We start from the raw sequence: 15,460 nt of genomic DNA, 5'->3' as shown, positions 1-15,460 counted from the left end.
ATTGTAAGATCTTGTGGGCTCATTTTGGCTGTCAAGCTTGGGTTCAGATGCTTTAGTGGAAGTTTTATTTGTTTGATAATGTCTTCTAGCCCCATGGAAGAAATAAGTGGCTTTGGTGAAACAAAAAGTGATTACATGGATTTTGGTCCAAGTGGAATTCTTGTTATCAAAGAAATCCAGTATCCTTCTCCACTCCACAGCCTAAGCTGATGCCCGCTGTTCTCACTTCAGGAAGGTAGAAGAGATGGTGTGAAGATTTTTTTAGACTTCCTGCATGGCATCAATTGTCTTATTAACCAGTGGAAGACGCTCCAGAGGCTGATGTGGTTTGCTTGTCATGTTGTATGTATAATTGGGGTCGTGGTTCCATTGCCATTGACTGGAGTATTCTTGAGATTTTGTGGCCCTTTGACATGAATGAGAATTTGCTTCCTCCAAAGTCTCAATTTTAAACTTTTTGCCCAAGTCCTCTCTTCCACCTGTCCTAAGTCTCCGAAGGTCTCCTGAGATCTGATGGCGAATACCTTTCAAACTCCGACATAGGTTGAGTACATTTCAACGACACCCTGGCTCTCAGCGATCCCTTAGATGGAATCACAGCTGGTCTCATGCGAGGGTCACTGCGATAGGTATGCCCTTCACTTGGCCTAGGGTGGTCACACAGTGTGCGGGAACCAGGTTCCTGGTACTTGAATTGAGGAAGTAATCCATTTTGCACAAGATTAGTCTTTTGGGGACGACTTTTAAGGGTCTCAGATTGCTGCATGATTTATGCAAAGCCCAGCACAGTCTGTGTGTTGGTTGTGGTGGTAGGCATTTTGAGTAGAATAATTGTTGGGTTTTGTCTTCTAACCATGGAAGAGGTGACATTAGGGATCGTGACAATGTTGTCAGGACCGGACCCGTAGTTTTAACCAGTCCTATTCCCACTAAAGCTTAAATTTGTGTCATGTCATGAACCACCTTTCTCAAGATAACACTGTACAGTAAGAGTGAGTGGATACACCATTGTGTTGTGAACGTTTAAATAAGAAAAATTCTTTGCCCCGAATTTCAACAAACACCCTTTCGCGCCCCACTCTTTAACCATCTCCTCTAGCAAGCCACCCCACACCCTGTGCCCCGGTGTACATAATAGCACTCTACAGTTCTTAAAATGGAAAGCCATGCAATATTACCTTCGGTCTGGTAATGCTAACCATCCATCTGCCAATTTGCATTGCAGTTTCTTCCAGGACATATGTGCTCCCCTATCTGCCCACACAAAAATGCCCAATTTGCCCTGTATTTTATCTATCAGGCCTCTCGGGAAGGTTATTGTCACCATCACTTCCCCCCTCAAGCGGTGGAGTCCTACTCTCCTTACAGCAAGATTACTCTCCCCAACATCCCCCCTCACAACACCTCATCAACCCAACACTTTTGTCTCTCCAACACCGATACTACAGCATCTAACCCGCCAACTAACAATGCTCTATACCACAAATGCTTAGCTCCCCTACACCCTAACACGAATACTTCGCGGGTCTCAGCACCCGATAGTGCTAACCTTATCAACCAAGCACCCCTTAGCAGCTATTCAACAACTGCATACACTACCGCATCTCTCTCATCCACATGACGACTTGGTTCATTCATCACCCTCCGAATGCTCCCCTCCCTCTACTACTCTGCCTGCATTATAACCACCCTCCCCCTCAATTCCGCCTTCTACACCCTCCAATCTCTCATTGATCCCAGCACCACGGTCACTGAGTGTGACCCCTCTCACTCACCCATCCCACCTCACACATGACTGGTTTCACTCTTCACCCTCCGAATGCTCACCTCCCTCTACTACTCTCCCCTCATTACAACCACCCTCCCCCTCAATTTCACCTTCTACATCCTCCGATCTCTCATTGATCCCAGCACCACTGCCCCAGAGTGTTACTCCTCACACCTACCCACCCCACTTCACCCACCCCATCTGAGGTCTAGATTTAACTCATATCTCGACACGTCACTACCCCACTGATAATGCTAGACCATCCAAACTCTCCCTGTCCCCATTTTCCCCTACCTCTCCCACACTACATCCACTACCCACACCTTCACCTTCACCTTCCCATCCACCCACATGCAGAACTCAGATTCCAACCCCTCCTACTCCCTCTCGCACTACAGTCCCTCTAGCACTACCCACGCCTTCACCTTTTCAACCACCCTCATGTAGAACACTGCCTCCAACCCCTCTCACAACGGAAGCCGACCATAGGCTGGAGGAAATAATGTCAGCTCTTCTCCTTATCAAAAATGAACTCCAATCTTTCAAAACTCTGATTTCGAGACTAACTGAGCTCAAAATCTCCTCAAGAGCCTTTAACTTAAGCGAACGTTCACAACACACAACGCGCACCTCTATATTTGCGCCTCCCATTTGGAACTTAATCCCTCTCCACAATACACTCTCCAGCCCTAAGCGAAGCATCAACCCATTTTCTGAAAGTGATCTATTATCTCTCCTTCACTCATACGAACCTTCTCGCATGAAATGCATTACCTCCACTCAGTCAACCATCTCTACTATTCCCCCCCAACCCACTCAGAGCCCCCAGACACAACAACAGAGGGGTCATCGACAGCAATCTTAAAAGCATCCCACTCACCCAAGACTCTTCCCTCTCCCTCATCACTCCCCAGCTTAAATGCACTCTCCTAAATTGCAGATCTGCTGCTAGACATGCTGCAGACATAGCCGACCTCATCATTTCAAAGGAACTAGACGTTCTAATATTAACCGAAATGTGGTTAAAAGAATCCTCCACCCCACTGATGGACATTAAAGTTCCCCCGAACTATGACATTATCCGATTAGACAGACTCGGTAAGGTAGGGGGAGGCATAGCATGTATACATAGGAGTAGCATCACTATTACTAGAGCCATTTCCCCAATCTTCCTCACATGCAAATATCTCTGCCTAAACGTTAGTAGCAATGGCATAACAGAGTGTTCACTTCATATCGTCTACCATCCATCAGGCGACAACCTTATATTCTCCGAACAGCTCATGGACCTGATCTCAACCAACAATGGACGGCAAAACACCCAAATATACCTTGGAGATTTTGATTTCCACTGGAATGACAACAAAGACTCAGTGGTCAACTGCCTCATAAGCTTCCTAGATACCCTTGCCCTTACCCCAACCTGCAATAGCCCCACACATAAGAAAGGATCAACCTTGGATCTAATTATCTCCAAAAGTAACGTCATTCAGCTGGAATCGATACAACCCTGTGACTGGTCCGACCATCATATTATCACCTTCTTCATCAAAGAAACAGTCAAATTTAACTCAGTTCAAGTCACAAAACCAAAGTTATGGAAAAGAGACCTGAAACGCCTCAACCCAAACTCACTACCCGTAGCAGTCTGCAACCTGATATTGCCACCTGATGGCATCTCAGAAGTCAATGACCTCACCAACCACTACCTCAATTCTATGACCTCTATTATGAACGAGGTGGCCCCCCTTCAACTTAAGAGAATTTCCACTAAAGATTCAAGACCGTGGTATAATGGCCTACTCAATGAAGACAGACGATCTCTCAGAGCCCTTGAACGTAACTGGAGATCAGTCCCGTCCTCTTTTCACCTTAAATTACTAAGGAAAAAAAGAAAAGCTTATTACAAAAAGCGCACCAAAGCCGACATCTTTAGCCAACAACTAGACCAAGCTAAAAATCGCCCTAAAAAGCTTTTTGAACTAATCAAATCTCAATCTAAGGATGCACCTCTACGGCTACATAATTCAGACCACCCGCAACCCAATTGTGAACAATTATCTGCCTTCTTTACTCAGAAGACGATCAACATCGAGACTGATCTCCTAAATGATTGTTTACTGTGCTCGCTACCACCTATGCATAACCCCCATCTATTCCTGCTTCTCCACTCGAAATCCCCTCAAAGTATGATCTGAAAAATGAAGCAACATGGTCCTCCTTTCACACCTACACTGAAGAGGCCATAGGAAAGATTCTCAATGTCCTGAAACCTTCCAACCACCTCATCGATCCACTTCCCGCTAACGCTGTCAAAGACCTAACACCGTGGATTCTCCCGTTATGGACCAAAATCATTAATACTTCACTGCATCAAGGATGCATCCCAAACGCCCTCAAAGTCGGACATGTTTCACCCACCCTACAGAAACCCACTGCCGACCCCACTGATCTTAACAACTACCGTCCTATTTCCAATATCCCCACCTTAGCCAAATTACTTGAAAAATGCGTACACCAACAATTGACTAAGCATATTGCTCATTTTTACCTTCTTAACATTCATCAATCAGGCTTCAGAGCAGGTCACAGCACGGAATCAGCCATGACGCGCATCATCGATGATGCACTACAAATCCTTGACCAGAATGGATCTTGCCTTCTCATTCTTCTAGACGTATCCTCAGCTTTCGATACAGTCAAACACGAGAATCTGATTGATCTTCTCAACTGTAGGATGGCCTGTCTGGAGTAGTATTAAATTGGTTTTCCTCTTTTTTACATAACCGCACACAACAATTCAAGATCAACAACAACCTTTCCAAGCCAGCCCCAGTAAGGCTGGGCATCCCACAAGGATCTTCTCTATCACAGACACTTTTTAACCTCTTTATGAAGCCACTCACTGTAATGCTACAGGAGTCTAATGTGCAATATCATATGTACGCCGACGATACACAACTTTATCTTAAGATCAATACCTTAGAAGACATTAAACGGCTTAATACCACACTCAAGAATACCCAAAACTGGTTGGCACAAAATCACCTCAAATTGAACACTTGAAAGACCGAATTCCTCCTTATTGCTCCACCTGCTAATAACCCTGCTATGCAAGACCTAATCCAACAAATCACCGCATTTAACGTTCAACCTACTATCGTTGACTCCGCAAAATCCTTTTGGATAATCCTAGACAGTAATCTCTCTATGCAGAAACACATTATCAACGCCACAAAGGGAGAAACCTTCCCGATCAACATTTTGAGGAAGCTAAAGCCCTTCCTGCCAGCCAATGACTTCAAGACAGCTGTTCAAGCGCTAGTTATCCCTCGAGGGGGTTATGGTAGTGTCTCGCTTTGCGGCCTCCCAAAAAGTCATCACAGCCCCTCTGAGTGCCTCAATAAACACAGCAGCAAGACTCATGATGGGCTCGAGAAGAAGCTCTCACATCTTCCCCGATCTTAAATCCTTGAATTGGCTCCCGCTTGAAGCTAGAATTCATCTAAAAATAGCATGCATGACACACAAGGCCTTACACCACAAGGCTCCTATCTACCTTGCTCAGAAACCGACAATCTCCACCGGGTCTATGTCCTCTAGGGGGGCCGACAACCTACTTCTAAAACCTCAAAGACTCAACAAAAAGAAAACATGTAAACAAACCTTTTCAGGAATGGCACCTAGGATTTGGAACTCTCTTCCCCCAGAAACCAGATTGAACTCTTCCACCGTCTCCTTAAAAAAGGATGTAAAAGCGATCCTCATGGCAAAATGTACTTGACTAGACACTAAACCTATCTGAAGAATAATTCCGCCCATTTGGGGAGGTCCTTCCACTCTCCCAAGGAGCGATATCCTGCCATGGAACTTAAGAATTCAAGACATTCATGTTAAGTTTTCTACTACTGTTCTTGATCTCTGATTTTAATGTTATCCCATGTTTCTTGTCACCACGTATTGTATTCTGCCCCTTATTATTATCCCTTGCGCAATTCTTATTATCTGTTTTAATTAGTCATTCTTAAACCTATGTATTATGCAATTCTGAATACTGGAAAGCACTCTGATATCCGCAAGGATCTTGTCCTCGCTCTACAAAACCTTCAAAATAAAATAAAATAAAATAAATACTCTTAAAAAGAAATGTAAGCTTTGGCAATAACACAATAACCCTTCCATATAGAGTTAATGGGAGGTTCTTCCACCTATTTAGTGCTTTCTCAATATCCTTAGCAACCCTCTCTAGATTATGTTGCGGTATATCCTGCAATGTGTTGACAATACTTATTCCCAAATACCTAATCTCTCTCTGGACACTCGCCCTCCAATCTGGAATATTCCAACACATAATTCAATTTTTTTCCTTATTTACTAGGTATCCTGAAAAGGTCGCATATTCTTCTGCTAATCGTTCTACTCTTAGGATTGTGGTAACAGGGTCTGCTGTATAGACAATTAGGTTGTCCGCATATAAAGCGATTTTCTTACCAAATGCTCCCACACAGAAAGCCTTGACGTGGTCATTTTGACGGAGCGTCTGGGCGAATGGCTCAATACATATATTAAACAACAAGGGAGAAATGGGGCAGACCTGTCTTGTCCCTCAAATATCATAAAACCCTTAGTAAGAGCTCCATTGAGGAAGATCCTGGTCGTAATGTAGATAGAAAGAGGGCCCGAACCCCATAATCTCCAGTACGGCCGATAAATACCCCCAGCAGACTCGGTCAAGCGGCTTGGCAGTGTCCAATGTGACCACCGCCAAAGGGGCTGACCTCGCTGTAGCTATATCAATACACCCTTTTAATTGCTGGGTCAATTCATGCATTTGTCTCCCAGGGATAAAGCCCTTTTTGTCTTCATGTATCAGCTGAGATACAACTCTGACAACCTCCCGGCTAAAATGCAGACAAAGATCTTATAATCTGCATTTAGCAGGGATATCGGCCGGTACCATTCCGCCTTTGCCGGGACCTTAGCAGGTTGTAAAATTAGGACTATAGAGCTGAACTTTTGTTCCCATCTTCCGGAGCTCCTCCATCTTGTCTCCTAACTCCCACTGCCTCTGTTCTGTAGCCTTACACAAATGAGATACAACAAGCAGGGAATATCCATTTATCGAATAGGGACGATTTTTTAGCGCTCTACTGAGTATCTCTTCCTTGATAGTATAGGACAGGAAGTAAACCAAGATCTTCCTAGGTTTGGTTCTTTGCAAATTGCGCCGGAATGGCTCTCTATGCGCCCACTGAATTTCATGCTCGAGATTGATCTCCTTCTTATCTTTCGGAATTGTTTTCCTTGAGAGCGAGATTATGAAGGCCTTCGTATCTGACCCTTCCTCGATTTCAGGAATATTCAGAAACCTTAGAATAATTCTTTGAGAATGGTTCTCCACTCTCTTCAGATCTTCTCTTAGGGCTTGATTTTGCCTTCCAAGTTTGGAAATCTCAGATACGTTCTTGTCGACATCATGTTTTACTGTGCCTACTTCTTCCTCTAAACTCTTAGTTCACAGGGTTACTTCAGCCAGCTTCTGCGTTAGCTCAGAACTTGAAGCTTGTATGCCTAGTTGATTTGCCTCTGAGACCTCGACACTTTTTGTATATCTCTCTTTAGATCCAATAATATTCTTGCCAGTGAGGTTTCTGCATCTTTGCTTGCTTTAAGCGTTCCCATATCTGTGCTACTTTGTCTATCCCCATTTACTACTTGAAGTAGAACTTCCTTGTCAGTGAAATTGCTCTCCCACCCTCGCAGCTCCACCATTAAGTGAGGTGCCCCTGCCCCTGCACTCTTGAGTGTTGGTGATCGAGGCCCTCCTCCACCCGCAGGTTTCCCTGCACCGCATCCCTGGTGGTCCAGTGGACCTCTGTCTCCTTTCTTTCTTTCTGCTCCTTCACTCGTTTTTCTCCACTTTCTATCTTTCACCTTTCTGCCCCTCTGCTCTTTTGCGCCTTATTTTTGCCCATTTCCCTTTCACTCGTTTTTTTCCCCTTTCTATCTTTCACCTTTCTGCACCTCTGCTCTTTTGTGCCTTATTTCTGCCCATTTTCCCTTTCTCTCCCTCTGCTCCTTCACTCGTTTTCACTCGTTTTTTTACCCTTCCTATCTTTCACCTTTCTGCTCTTTTCTGCATCTCTGCTCTTCTGTGCCTTATTTCTGCTTATTTTCCCTTTTTTCTTTATCCCTTCTTTCCTCCCTTTACCTTTCCCCGCCGCTGCTGCCCCCGCGGCCCCTCCCCCCCCCAGCACGACCGGCCCAATCCAGCTCCCCTCCCCGCTCCCGCCTCCCAGCTGTCCAGCCCTCCCCGACTCCTACTTAATGGCGGCCACTGCTGCGGGCGCGCCGCTGGTGCGCCGAAGGCGCGTCAAAGGCAAGCACGTCTGCGCCCGTCTGCGACCCGTCCGCGACCAGCACCAGGAACCCTGGACCTCCGCCCCGCCAACGCTACGACCCAGCAGCACTCCACGCACTCAACCCAGGCTGCAACAACAACTGCAAGCTAGCATCACCAGCCGACACCCATGGACCCTTCAGCTGTCACCGCTGCCGGCACACCTGCAGCACCGCCAAGAACACGGATCCAGCACAACCCGCCCACAAGAACACAACCGAACCGAAGACCCTGCAATGCATCCTCCTCAATGTCCGATCCCTCCACAAACACGCCACAGAAATCTGGGACCTCCTCGACAGCACAACCCCAGACGTAGCATTCTTCACCGAAACCTGGACCAACACCACCTCGGGACCGGACATCGCCATCGCCATCCCCCAAGGATACAAGATCTCCAGGAAGGACCGCCCCATCCACCCAGGAGGAGGAATCGCCATCGTCCACAAATCCAGCCTCCGCCTGAGCACACTCCCTGACGAGTCCACAGAACTGATGGAACACCTTCACTTCAAGATACTGGCCAGCCCCACCGCAGCCCTCCGAGGAACCCTCATCTACCGACCCCCTGGACCCCGCAGACCCTTCGCCAACTCCATCACGGACATTATCTCCCCGCAGGCCATCGCATCCACCAACTACACCCTGCTGGGAGACCTCAACTTCCACCTCGACAATCAACTGGACCCCAACACCACATCCCTCCTGGACAACCTCCACAACATTGGACTCCGCCAGATCGTGACCGAGCCCACGCACTCAGCAGGACACACCCTCGACCCCCTCTTCACTACAGGAAACTCCATCACCTTCAGCCACACCACCGAACTCCCATGGACCGACCATCATTGCGTCTACTTCACCTTCAGAACACCCACCATCCACAGACACCAGCACCTGCTTCCACAAAGAAACTGGACCAAGATCACCGATGACCAGCTCACCTCCTCACTCAACAACTCCACCCCAACCATCGCGGAAAACGACGACCCCAACACCGCAGCCCGAACCCTGCATAGATGGATCTCGGACAGCACCAACACCATAGCCCCACTCAAGAAAAACAACAATACCCGTGCCAAGAAAGCCAGATGGTTTACCACCGAACTTCGAGAGTCCAGGCGCACATGCCGGCGCCTCGAAAAGGCCTGGAGAAACACCAAATCCACAGAAGCCCACAACAACTTCAGAGCCGCCACCAACGCCCACCATCAACTCATCAGAGAAACGAGGAAAAAAGCGATTGAAGACAGAATCTCCACCCACGCACACAACAGTAAGGAACTCTTCAGCATCATCAAGGAGTTCGCCCAACCCACCAGCGAGTCTACCGACATCCCTCCCTCACAAGACCTCTGCGACAAACTCAGCATCTTTTTCCACCACAAAATCAAGAGCATCTACGACAACTTCGACGAAGACAACCAACACACTGAACCCTCACCAACCACCCCCGACACCCGGAAACCAGCGATTGATGACTGGACAGCCCTCACCACCGAAGACACACTGAAGACAATGAAGTCAATCCACTCAGGGGCCCCCACGGACCCCTGCCCCCACCACATCTTCAACAGAGCCGCCAACACCATCGCACCCATGCTCCGCCAAACCATCAACCGCTCCCTGGCGACCGCCTCATTCCCCGACGACTGGAAACACGCCGAGGTCAACCCCCTCCTAAAGAAACCCTCAGCGGACCCCACCGACCTAAAAAACTACAGACCCATCTCCCTGCTCCCGTTCCCAGCGAAAGTCATCGAGAAAGCCATCAACAGCCAACTCGCCACATTCATTGAAGAACACAACATCCTCGACTCCTCCCAATCTGGCTTCAGAAAAAACCACAGTACAGAAACCGCCCTCCTCGCCGCAACAGACGACATCCGCACCTTACTGGACAAAGGAGAAACAGTAGCCCTCATCCTCCTCGACCTATCAGCGGCGTTCGACACAGTCTCCCACCGCACCCTAATACGGAGACTCTACGATGCAGGAATCCAGGACAAGGCCCTCGACTGGATCTGCTCCTTCCTCTCCAGCAGGACGCAGCGGATCAGACTCCCCCCTTTCCTCTCGGACCCCACACCTATCACCTGCGGAGTCCCCCAGGGCTCCTCCCTCAGCCCGACGCTCTTCAACGTCTACATGGCTCCACTTGCCCCCATCGTCAGAACCTACGGACTCAACATCGTGTCATATGCAGACGACACTCAGCTCATCCTCTCCCTATCCAACGAGCCCAACACCGCCAGACGCAACTTTCGAGAAGGCATGGAAGCCGTCGCCAAATGGATGAAAAACAGCTGCCTACAACTAAACACCAACAAAACAGAAGTACTCATCATGGGCCCAAACCCCGACGCCTGGAGTGACACCTGGTGGCCCACCGCCCTCGGAAACCCGCCAACCCCCACAGACCACGCACGCAACCTGGGAATCATCCTGGACTCCGAGCTCAAAATGGACCGCCAGATCAACTCTGTCTCATCTTCCTGCTTCCACACCCTCCGCCTCCTTCGTAAGACCTTCAAATGGATCCCCCTCGAACACCGAAAGACAGTCACTCACGCCCTGGTCACCAGCAGACTCGACTACGGCAACGCACTCTACGCCGGAATAAACAAAAACCTCATCCGCAAGCTACAGAACATCCAGAACGCCGCCGCAAGACTGGTCCTCAACCTGCCAAAACACTGCCACATCTCCCAGCACCTGCGCACACTCCACTGGCTCCCCGTCGAGGCGAGAATCACCTTTAAGATGCTCACCCACGCACACAAGGCCCTCCACGGCACCGGACCAGCATACCTGAACAGCCGACTCAAATTCCACGCACCCCAAAGGACCCTACGATCAGCCCAGCTTTCCTACGCTGTGGTCCCCCGCACCAGAAAGACCAGATCGGGAGGCCGCTCCTTCTCCTTCCTCGCGGCCAAGGCATGGAACGCCCTTCCGCTCCACCTCAGACAGACAACATCGCTCCCCATCTTCGCAAGAAACCTCAAAACCTGGCTCTTCGACAGACCCCCTCCTTGATGGAATGGAACCTGCACCCCCCCAAATCCCCCCCCACCCCTAGCGCCTTGAGACCCTTACGGGTGAGTAGTCGCGCTTTAACAAACTCTTGATTGATTGATTGATTGATTGGTCTTCAGGTGATTCCAGCACAGCAAACCTATTGCTCTGTCTGTCTCCCTGGGGTGCCCCAGTCTCATCCCTTGACGTGCTCAATTCCACCAAGACACCAGTACTATTTGCACTCTTGTCCGCATTGATGGTAGTATCTGATGCATTAGCCCCAGCCCTATTCCCAGGCGTTTCTGAGGTGCGCTCTAAGGTACGCTCTTCTGAGCTGGGGCTTGAACTCCCTGCACCATTTGCTTACTTGTAAGCACACGGAAAAAGGATTTAGGTGAGGGAGAAATTTTAACTCTAGAGGGCAAAGCACCAAATTGTGTTCTGCCTTTCCCCTTGTTAGATTTCCCAACTGGAGACTTTCCTAGCCCAGTACCCTGAGAACTCCCTCCCGCTTTACCTTAATGATAGTTTTAACTCCTTTAGGAAATTCTGGCAATGCGTCAGGGGAAATAGGAAGGAGATTTGCCGTACCTTTCATGTTCCTGGTCCTCAGCGTGTACCTGGAGGGAGCCTCACCTTCCTTGTTATTTCCTGTCTCCATATGCAGATGCAGCCCCCACTCCTGCTCAGCTCTCCACCCTTCAGCTGCTTCCATTGTTTTGCCTCTCTGTTCAGGCCCCTCTCCTCGCCTCCCACCTCCTCGACATACTGCAGGTAAGCTTGACTTATTCTGACTCTCCCTCTGCCTCCAGCTCTGATCCCGGCTTGCCAAACTCGCTGAAGATTTCCTGCTGCTTCGCTCCAGCGCGTCCCTGGGGACCCCTGCATCCACCTCATGTCTCCTCCAAGCTGAGAAACACCACGTTCCGGGATCATCCCAGGTGCTAGGAGCTACGTATGTGCAAGCTCCTTTTCCGCCTGCTTTAAGCTCTGATTTCGGCTTTCATATGGCCGCGGATCTGCAGCTCTCCCACCATCACTTCCCTCGTAATGGCGCCCACGGTCATTAGCGTCTAGCTAGTAGCCGCCAAGTTCCCCTGTCCCAAAATCAGGGCTTCCATTGTATTGTTAACGTCACTTGAAAACCCAATATTAGAAAGGTGACATCGAGGGTTCAAGCCAGGTCCTGCTTCTTACCATTTTTATCAGTATTTTGCCCATTTGTTCAGCACTGATCCTGCTTTGGTGAAGGGCACAGCTTACCTGGACTGTGGTAGACCATCACTTGATTCACCGAGCCTCATGGGCTGTCCGTTTTTAGAGATTTGACTACTGCCCTTCCAATTAAGATGAGACTCCTGAGGCTATGCTGAAGGTTTGTAGGAATTAAGAGTCCCTGATGCAATTGAAACAGTAATTTATGCAGTCAAAGTGTGCATGGAGAGAACTGCCAGTCAACAGCTGGGGACAGACTCTGCAGTGATTAAGCTGCCACTTAGAATATTGGCAAAGGGCCCGAGTCACAGAACCTACTTTAGACAAAATCCTAAACTTACTACTTTTGGTATTCACAGAAGTTAGGACTTTGTCTTAAGTTTGTCTTAAGGCAAACTTAAGACAGACTTAAGACAGACTTAAGACAGATTTAAGACAGACTTAAGACAGACTTAAGACAAACTTAAGACAGACTTAAGACAAACTTACGACAGACTTACGACAGACTTAAGACAGACTTAGACAGACTTAAGTTAGGATTTTGACTTCAGTTTGTCGTCAGTTTGTCGGTAGAGAAAACTTCTATTTCAGTATTCAATAGAGAAGAGGCTGATTACTAGGAACCGTGTAGCTGACGGAATCTCGGATAGCTCCTGTGTAGACAATTCAAGTGATTATTGTTTTTTCATGGTCATTGTATTGGAAGTCACTGGCTGGTACAGAGGCTGACTTTAGCGAGACCATAATATTTAGGTGCACATTGATTATTTTTTTGTTGATTCTTTGTTTGATTATAATCACATGTATATTGATTGCAAAAGAATATTTTTGTGACTGGCCCCATACCAATCCTATCATTCAAGGGTAAGGGCCCGCTAGGTAGGATGCTGCTGAAAAATATTTTGTGAACAATATTGAAGGCCACTGCCAAATGCAGAAGACTGGTTTATTAGTGAGATCCAATAACTAGGGAGGTTTCAAATGCATGTATGTACCCCCATGTGTATTGATCTGCCACTGATTAACTGCTGAGATTCTGTAAGCGAAAGCATCTTGAGCGCCACAATAGTCACAGGTATACTATTTTAATGCTGCTACTTTCCTGGGTGTATATTTGTCATTCAGGATTGCCCCCCCTCATTAGCACGGCAGACTTTGCTAGGAAAAAGCCAGAGAACATTCACTGGGCCATTCAAAATAACTGGGTGTTACTCAGGTCGGCAGAAAATGTTTTTCTTTTAAACAGCGTTTTTCCAACAAATGAATAGAATACATGGTTACAGAACATATAAGACTGCACACACCATACATGTGCAGGTTTTTATGCTAACACCAGGATTAGAGATACCCACTGTAGTGACCACCTCTTGGCCCTGCAACCCTTTGCGAAGCAAGGTCCTCGTTGCTTGCTTGAGCGAACACCATAGTGCCCTACAATTCCGTGACCTCTCCAGAAGGTGTTTATAACGGCCCAGATAAACAAGAGATTAAAAGGCATTTTATTTAGTCATTAAAGACGCATTAGGGGACGAGCTTGTACTGGACTGCCCTACCTTCTTGAGTACTGACATATAAGGACAATATATATACATATATATATCTTATAAAGAGTATCCCCTACGGGGAATTTATACGGATGCGTAGAATTTGCAGGTCTGAGATAGACTTAGAAATCTGTCAAAGTGAGGCCATCAAAAGATTTTTGAAACGTGGTTACTTAGCCAAAGATCTTTTAGCAGCCAAAGAGAAGGCCAATAGCAAAAACAGAGAAGATTACTTTGTTAATCTAGCTGAGAATAGTGACACAGGGGGTATGGACACAGTGGTCAGGGAGGAAAGGTCCATCAGCCGACCACTTACAATACAGAAGAACGTAAAATAAGGGGCATTTTAAAGAAACACTGGCCCATACTATAAACAGACATTAGTCTAGCACCGATGCTTCCTGTTGAACCTTCCATTGTTTTTAGGAGGGCGCCCTCTATGAGGGACTCTCTGGTTAGAACTAGTCCAGAAGTAACTAACAGCAAAGTAAGGGTCACCAATAAAAATGGCTTCCACAAGTGCTTCTCGTGCAGGGCATGTAAGTTCGGGGTTAATACCTCAGAATTTTGTTCAGCATTCAACCCTACACCCACACCTATAAGGGAATTATACACATGCCGCACAGATTTTGCGGTATATGTGTTAGAATGCTCCTGCGGGTTAAAATACGTGGGTAGCACCAAATTACAAGCTTTCAATCGAATATTGCAACATCTGAGAGCCATTGTTAACTCGGATGCTGCATATCCGGTTGCCCGCCATTTTGAATTGGTGCATGGAAAAAATCTGAATCACCTGAAATACTTCATTATTGATGCGGTGCCCAGGAACATACGGGGAGGGCACCGGGAAAAACTTTTAAGGCAACTAGAAAGCAAGTATATATTGCTTCTAGATACCAGAATCCCTAATGGATTGAATAGGGGTGAAGATCTTCAGGTTTTTCTCTAGGGATGATCATATGAGCTTTCTTAGCCATATTGTGTAATTTCCCATTATAGATTGTCCAGCACCTACTTTAGTCTTTCTGAACTCAGGTTATTCCGATGATGTTAGTTCCACACTTGGAGCATGAGAGATAGAAATAGACTTACTGATCCCTGATTTGAGTGGTCCAGTTTTTCCTGTAATATTTTGTATATATGAATTTGTATATTTGTGAAGCTCTACGATTATCGTTTGTATATAGCCATTGTCGGTTCTCTAAAAAACCGGGTAGTAATGAAGATATCTTTAAATAGATCAAAGGTATTACTAGTCACTATGGCTTAAGTAAGGTTTTCGCAATCAGTTGGTGTGCTTTTGTGTTTATTTCTGTGTATATACATTAATATATGTTTTTAATATTTCGATCAATTTTGATGATTGGTGGAATTTGTTTGATTAGGATGAAGACACAATTCATGCACCATCACAATGCACTTTATAATCAGTTTTAAGCACTTGCACTTTGTTTGACATCAAGCTTACGTGATTGTTGGTTTTATTTGACATAATTGTCAGAAAGGACG

At 47.0% G+C, this 15,460-nt stretch overlaps 1 protein-coding gene across 1 annotated transcript in view; it reads right to left on the bottom strand.

Annotated features, from left to right (window-relative positions):
• Nucleotides 1-15,460, bottom strand: part of LOC144817706 (uncharacterized) — a 221,200-nt gene that overhangs the window by 123,708 nt on the left and 82,032 nt on the right. The window lies entirely within an intron of this gene.

The sequence above is a fragment of the Lissotriton helveticus genome, chromosome 2_1, assembly GCF_964261635.1.
Source record: "Lissotriton helveticus chromosome 2_1, aLisHel1.1, whole genome shotgun sequence".
Lineage (NCBI taxonomy): Eukaryota > Metazoa > Chordata > Amphibia > Caudata > Salamandridae > Lissotriton > Lissotriton helveticus.
The sequence above is the reverse complement of the archived record's forward strand: the minus strand, read 5'-3'. Positions and strand labels throughout refer to the sequence as shown.